At 42.3% G+C, this 8,016-nt stretch overlaps 1 pseudogene; it reads right to left on the bottom strand.

The window, feature by feature from the left end:
* Positions 1-4,789: 4,789 nt before the first annotated feature.
* LOC122063221 lies at positions 4,790-7,969 on the bottom strand (annotated as a pseudogene).
* Positions 7,970-8,016: the final 47 nt, after the last annotated feature.

Here is an 8,016-nt window from a genome sequence, read left to right as displayed (position 1 = left end):
GTTGGTTCACATGTGGTGGTGTATACTGATCATTCTGCTCTCAGATACCTAGTTCAGAAGAAGGATGCCAAAGCCCGTCTCATTAGGTGGGTTTTACTTTTGCAAGAGTTTGATTTAGAAATTAGGGATAAGAAAGGAGTTGAAAACCTAGTTGCAGACCATTTATCCCGGCTTCCCAATTCCTTGACTGTTGATTCTCCAGTCAACGAGAACTTTCCAGATGAACAATTATTTGCAATGTCTAGTGAACCATGGTTTGCTGACATTGTCAACTTCTTAGTTTCAGGTGTGACTCTGGATCACTGGTCCACTCAAGATAAGTATAGGTTTCATTCCCAAGTTAAACACTTTTTCTGGGATGATTCTTATTTGTTTAAGATATGTCCAGATTAGATTATCCGACGATGTGTTCCTGATCATGAGCAACATTCTATTCTCTCTTTTTGTCATGATCATGCATGTGGTGGACACTTTGGACCTAAGAAGACTGCCGCAAAGGTTCTCCAATGCGGATTTTATTGGCCCACTCTTTTTAGAGATGCTTTTGATTTTTGCAAGGCTTGCCCTGCCTGCCAGTCTTTTGGCCGTATCAATAAAAGGAACATGATGCCCCTCAACCCTATTTTGGTAGTTGAGATCTTTGATGTATGGGGCATCGATTTTATGGGACCATTCCCTAATTCCTTTGGGAATTTGTACATACTTTTGGCCGTTGATTATGTTTCTAAATGGATAGAGGCCATACCTTGTAAATCTAATGACCACAAAGTGGTGGTCCAGTTTCTCAAAGAGAACATTTTTTCCCGCTTTGGTGCACCACGTGCAATAATTAGTGATAGGGGTACTCATTTTTGTAATCGGCTTTTTGAGGCCCTAATGAAAAAGTATGGGATCACCCATAAGTTATCTACCCCTTATCACCCCCAAACTAGTGGTCAAGTGGAGGTGTCTAATAGGCAGATCAAACAAATCTTGGAGAAAACTGTTAATCCCAACCGTAAGGATTGGTCCCTTAGGCTCATTGATGCCTTGTGGGCCCATCGGACTACATTCAAGACTGACCTTGGCCAGTCTCCCTACTGTTTGGTGTATGGAAAAGCTTGTCACTTACCAGTTGAGTTGGAGCATAAGGCCTTTTGGGCCATTAAGAAGCTTAACTATGATTTGTCTGATGCAGGAATTCATCGTAGGCTCCAACTATCTGAGTTGGAGGAACTTAGGAATGAAGCCTATGAAAGTTCTAAAATTTACAAGGAAAAGACCAAAGCTTTCCATGATAAACACATTCTGCGTAAATCTTTTGCAATTAGTGATAAGGTCTTATTGTACAACTCTCGATTGCATCTTTTTCCTGGTAAGCTTAGATCCCGATGGGATGGCCCATTTATTGTTTATAATGTATATCCCCATGGGGCTGTGGAGATTTTGAATCTAGGAACAGGGGTAATTTCGAAGGTTAATGGTCAGCGTTTGAAACCGTTCCTCGAGTTTCCCACTACTAGTAGTGAAGAGGTCATGGAACTCCATGAACCTTTTTACACTGATGACTAATTTTTAATCAGGTATGACCCCCTTGCATTGTCTTTGCTTTTAATTTTTTCCATGCATTGAGGACATTGCATGACTTAAGTATGGGGGAGGGAAACCAGTTTTTGTTTTTTTTTCTTTCACTTTATTTTGTTTGTTTTTCTTTTTATTTTTGAGCTTGCTAAGGATGAAGTCCTACTATGGCTTTTGGCTAATGATCAGACCATTCAGATGCTTGATGTATGAAAATAAAAGTTTTGACGAAGGTACCCATTTTGAACGTATAAAAACCCTGTTGAGAAGAAAGAAACAAGCATGTGTCTTGAGATGGGACTTTCTTTTGAAAAATAAGAGACCCCTGTTTTATGGTGATGGACCATATGTAAGTCTATGGGTTCCTTGTACTTTTGATTTGGAGTTGAGACCTTCTTTTTAATTTGGCATGGGTTGATAAATGCACAATTTTAAATGAAATGTAGAAATGTGGTATAAAGAAGAATAAGAGTTGATTCCCTTGGAACTAGACAGGGCATTGCGCCTCAGGAAGCGTGGTGTCTTGATCGAAATTCCTTGGGAGGAAACTTCTGAAGTAACTCTAGCATCACTGCCTTTGTGGACATATGCAAAAAGCGAAGCTACATAGTAACTTGGGTGTCTGGTGTTTGCTCCACCATGTCATTCAGGCCAAAAGTAGTGGAGTAGAATAGAGTTTATTAAGCAGAAAAAAAGAGAAAAAAAAATGTGCAAATGTCATTATTGCTTGGTAACATGTTTGGTCAAAAACACTCCAACGCCTTAGTCATTGGTTCCCTATTTCTTCACAAGTGGTTTTACCTTAAGATAAGGATGTTTTGGAAGAGATGAGGTGAGTTCCAAATTAAGAAATATGCTAGTGCCTGGAATTGATAAAGGGTAATAAAAGTTCAAGTGTGGGGTCCCTTGTAAGAGAAATTATCTTTGCTCCGGATTGGTATGAACCATACCTTTAGCCAAAGTTGAGATTTGTTTATTTTGAATTTTGGGTGTATATTCACTGCAAATACCCACGAGACACAACTCGTCCACTAGCGGTGACCTAGGGGTTTAAAGACTTGTTGCACATGCTAAGTGCAACCGTGATTCCTACGAAAGTGAGTTAGGTTTTTTTTGTTTTTATTCTTTTCTTTTTGTTTTGCTCGAGGAGTAGCAAAGTCTAAGTGTGGGGGAATTCTGATGAGCACATTTATGTGTGAAATCTAGGGTAGTAAAACATGCATTTTACATATTTAGAATGGAGCTACCTTGGGTTTTACTCTCTTTTTGCAGGTTTTATATTTTTAAGGCCTTAAGGATTATCGGGTATTATATCTTCAATTTTACACGTAAAGAGGTCCTATTTCTTTTCATGGTTGCGAAGAGGATGAAATTCTGAGCAAGATGGACGTGTTCAATTAAAAGTACACATTCGTTTGGTCACCCGTACAAATGATTATTCTTTTCGGGTCAGAAAAAGAATAATGGATCAGAACTGAACCGAGATACAGAACCAACCCGTTTGCAATTGTCCCAGAGGTACAAGGAATACTCCAAATGCCAACAAGGATCGATGGACCACATCCTTAAGTGATTAAAGATTTGTTTTTGGTAACAACAACTACCTAATGTAGTTGGTGAACTATGGTGTGCAAAATTCCCTTGCTCACCAAGAGATCTCAAGTTCGAATCTCATAGTTGTATTTTTTAGAGAATTTGTTGAAGATTTCCTGCTTTTCATTCACTTAAAGCACTAAGGGCATGGAGGGGATTTCCACATCAAATTAGAAGCAAGGAAAATCGTGGAAGCAAGAAGAGAAAAAAAAAGGAAAGGAAAATCGTGGAAGCAAGAAGAGAAAAAAAAGGAAAGAAAAAAAGGGAGAAATAGAGATTGTCCAAATCTTCTCTCTCCTCCACATCATCACCAAAGATTGTCCAAATCACACAAAGGAAGAAAAAAATCGTCCCTAGGAGAGAGAAAAAGAAGAAAAAAAAATTAGAAAAAAAAAAGAGGAAAGAAAATAAGCAAAAAAAAATTTCTCTAAATTTATTTCTCTCTTCTCTCTCCTCCATCTTAGCACTTTTGGACTCAAAAGATCTCACAATCAATTGTGGGTTTCTCCCTTTTAGGAAAGAAAAATTTGTTACCCTACCTCCCCATTCCCTATAAATACAACTCATGTAAGAGGAGGAGAGACAATTCATTCTTCTTCTAGTTTTTTTTTAGTTGCTCTCTCTCTCCCTCTCTCACTCTTTGATTTTAGTTCTTCTCTATTTTGGCTTTAATCACTTTTGTTATAGTTTTTTTTTTTATGTCAATTAATGCAAGCACTCTTTTATTTTTATTTAGTTCTTTTTATGTTTAGGATTTATGCAATTGAGTTGTAATTTTTTAATTATAGTTCTAGGCTTAGATCTAGGTGACAAGATCAAAAGCTGTGGAGCAATTTTTTTTCAAGTTCAAGCATTGATTCAAGTAAGTAGGCTCCTTCAGTAGTCTTCTCTCCCCCCTCTCATTCCCTCTTATGACTACCCTTTCTTTCTTAATTTAGGATTTTTATTTTCAGTCGTTACATTATTGCTGTTCCTTTCCCCCAAGGTTCATGGCTAGTGTATGTGTTGGATTTGCCCCTCCTAGCCATAGAACCATCGATTTATTGCTTTTATTTTAATTGTCTCCCTTTCTCTAAAGTCAGGTAGAGTAACCCTTGTAAGAGTGACTCTCTGGTCAAGTAGGGAAGCTCATATTATGATGCATCCCTCGGGCTAAGTAGAGAAACCTACTTGTGAGTCTCTCTCTAGCTTTATCCCCTTTCTTTTACTTTATTTTTATTTCAGCTTTTTTTTTTCCTTTATTTATTTATTTTTTTAATTGCGTGGGTTGTTTATTTTCAATTATTTATATATTTAATTTTAATTGCGTGGCTTGCGTCTTTAAATTCTTAGATGACGAATGGTTAGGACGTTATTTTTAGGACGGTAATTAGAATTACATCACAACCATTAATCAGTTCACTTTCGCATTATTAAAAGAAATTAAAAATAAAGTGGCTGCTCTCCTTGTGTTTGACCCGTAGCTACACTGATCCGTACGCTTACGGTTACATTTTAAAATCTCAAACAACATTGTCTGCTGCCCCTCTATGTGGCCCCTCGAAAATCACTCGGGGAGTGGCACCCCCTCCATCAAGGTAGCTCTTATGCTCTTTGCCCCTTTCCAGAAGGAGACATGAACCCCCCAATAAAATATACCGGTCTATTTTTTGAGCTTCAAATATCCAAATCAAATGAAACATGGTATGAAATTAAGGAAAAATCTGGCACACGGAAGCTTCGTGCCACTGGCTTTTCAACCAAGTGCGATGACCAATTGTGTGAATCAACGGTTCCTCTCGTACTAGGTTGAATTACTATCGTGACACTATCATCACTAGGGTAAAACTAATATGTCTCACGACAGTCTAAACCCAGCTCACGTTCCCTATTGGTGGGTGAACAATCCAACACTTGGCGAATTCTACTTCGCAATGATAGGAAGAGCTGACATCGAAGGATCAAAAAGTAACGTCGCTATGAACACTTGGCTGCCACAAGCCTGTTATCCCTGTGTTAACTTTTCTGACACCTCTAGCTTCAAATTTTGAAGGTCTAAAGGATAGATAGGCCACTCTTTCATGGTTCATATTCATACTGGAAATCAGAATCAAACAAGCTTTTACCCTTTTGTTCCACACGAGATTTCAGTTCTCGTTGAGCTCATCTTAGGACACCTGCGTTATCTTTTAACAGATGTGCCACCCAGCCAAACTCCCCACCTGATAGTGTCCTCTACCTGGATCACCCCACCAAGGCTGGCCTTGGGTCCAAAGGAGGGACAGAGCCCTGCCTCCAACTCACGGAGTATGTAAAATAACGTTAAAAGTAGTGGTATTTCACTTGTGCCGTTTCGAGCTCCCACTTATCCTACTCCTCTCAAGTCATTTCATAAAGTTGGACTAAAGTCAATCTCAACAGTGTCTTCTTTCCCCACTGATTCTGCCAAGCCCGTTCCCTTGGCTGTGGTTTCACTGGATAGTAGACAGGGATAGTGGGAATCTCGTTAATCCATTCATGCGCGTCACTAATTAGATGATTAGGCATTTGGCTACCTTAAGAGAGTCATAGTTACTCCCGCCGTTTACCCACGCTTGGTTGAATTTCTTCACTTTAACATTTAGAGCACTCGGCAAAAATCACATTGCGTGAGCATCCACAAGGACCATCGAAATTCTTTGTTTTAATTAAACAGTCGGATTCCCCTTGTCCGTACCAGTTCTAAGTTGACTGTTCGATGCCCGGGGAAGGACCCCGAGGGGGCCATTCCCAGTCCATCACCCTGACCAGCACGCGGTGGCCTACTCTCACTGTGAAAGCAGCTCGAGTAGTCTGTCGATAGCTGATGGGTTTAAAACTGGGACCCTGTGCCTAGCCCTCAGAGCCAATCCTTTTCCTGAGGTTACGGATCCATTTTGCCGACTTCCCTTGCCTACATTGTTCCATCGACCAGAGGTTGTTCACCTTGGAGACTTGATGCAGTTATGAGTACGATCGTGCGTGGTCGGCACTCGGTCCTCTGGATTTTCAAGGGCTGCCAGGGGTGCACCGGACACCACACGACGTGCGGTGCTTTTCCAGCCGCTGGACCCTACCTCTGGCTAAGCCATTTCCAGGGTGGGAAGGTTGTTAAACAGAAAATATAACAATTCCCGAGGCCCCCGTCGATGTCTTCGGGCTTCCTAACGTTGCCATCAACCGCCACGTCCCGGTTCGAGAATTTTAACCCAATTCCCTTTCGGAGCACGTGAGCATACATGCTCTCTAACGGGCTTCCCCCGTCCCTTAGGATCGACTAACCTATGTCTAAGTGCTGTTCACATGGAACCTTTCCCCTCTTCAGCCTTCAAAGTTCTCATTTGAATATTTTCTACTACCACCAAGATCTGCACCGACGGTCGCTCCGCCCAGGCTCACGCCCCAGGTTTTATGGCGACTGTCGTGCCCTCTTACTCATCAGGGCCTATCAGTTGCCCCGACGGTTGAGTATAGGTTGCGCGCTTCAGCGCCATCCATTTTCGGGGCTAGTTGATTCGGCAAGTGAGTTGTTACACACTCCTTAGCGGATTTTGACTTCCATGACCACCGTCCTGCTATCTTAATCGACCAACACCCTTTGTGGGTTCTAGGTTAGCGTGCAATTCGGCACCGTAACCTGGCTTCTAGTTCATCCCACATCGCCAATTCTACTTACCAAAAATGGCCCACTTGGAGCTATCAATTCCATGGCGTGGCTCAACAAAGCAGCCACACCATCCTACCTATTTAAAGTTTGAGAATAGGTCGAGGGCGTTGTGCCTCCGATGCCTCTAATCATTGGCTTTACCCAATAGAACTCGCCTGTGGGCTCCAGCTATCCTGAGGGAAACTTCAGAGGGAACCAGCTACTAGATGGTTTGATTAGTCTTTCGACCATATACCCAAGTCAGACGAATGATTTGCATGTCAGTATCACAGCGGGCCTCCACCAGAGTTTTCTCTGGCTTCGCCCTGCTCAGGCATAGTTCACCATCTTTTGGGTCCCGACAAGTATACTCTCACTCGAACCCTTCACAAAAGATCAAGGTTGGTCAATGGTGCAACCCACAAGGGGATCCCACCAGTCAGCTTCCTTATTCCTTATGGGTTTTACTCGCCCATTGACTCGCACATAAGTCAGACTCCTTGGTTCGTGTTTCAAGACAGGTCAAATAGGGAGCCCGACAGGCCGATGCCCGAAGCATGCAGTTGCCAATAGGCATGCCATCGAGGCACATGTTGCCTACCATGATCATGGTGATGACATCTCCTCAAGCAAAACGCGATAACCCGGCTTGGGACGCCATCGCAATCCACATCGGTCTATACCCCGAGTCGAGGGCGGACTGATTATTAACCGTTTCGCATCCAATCAAGATGCATCGTTGGCCCCCATCTGCTTCCCTCCCGACAATTTTAAGCACTCTTTGACTCTCTTTTTAAAGTCCTTTTCATCTTTCTCTCACGGTACTTGTTTGTTATTGGTGTCTCGCCCATATTTAGCCTTGGATGAAATTTACCGCACAATTGGGGCTACATTCCTAAACAACCCGACTCGTCGACAGCGCCTCGTGGTACGATAGGGTTCGAACATGAAGAGGATCTCACCCTCTCCGGCACCCCCTTCCAGGGGACTTGGGCCAGGTCCACCACTGAGGATGCTTCTACAGACTACAATTCGAATGACAAAGCCGCACGATTCTCAAGCTAGGCTCTTCCCGGTTCGCTCGCCGTCATTAAGGGAATCCTCGTAAGTTTCTTATCCTCCGCTTATTGATATGATTAAACTCAGTGAGTAGCCCCGCGTGACCTGGGGTCACTGTCGAAATGCCATCGAATGGTAATCAGGGTCACCAGAGCCCAATG

The sequence above is a fragment of the Macadamia integrifolia genome, unplaced genomic scaffold (assembly GCF_013358625.1).
Source record: "Macadamia integrifolia cultivar HAES 741 unplaced genomic scaffold, SCU_Mint_v3 scaffold1256, whole genome shotgun sequence".
Taxonomy (NCBI): Eukaryota; Viridiplantae; Streptophyta; class Magnoliopsida; order Proteales; family Proteaceae; genus Macadamia; species Macadamia integrifolia.
The sequence above is the reverse complement of the archived record's forward strand: the minus strand, read 5'-3'. Positions and strand labels throughout refer to the sequence as shown.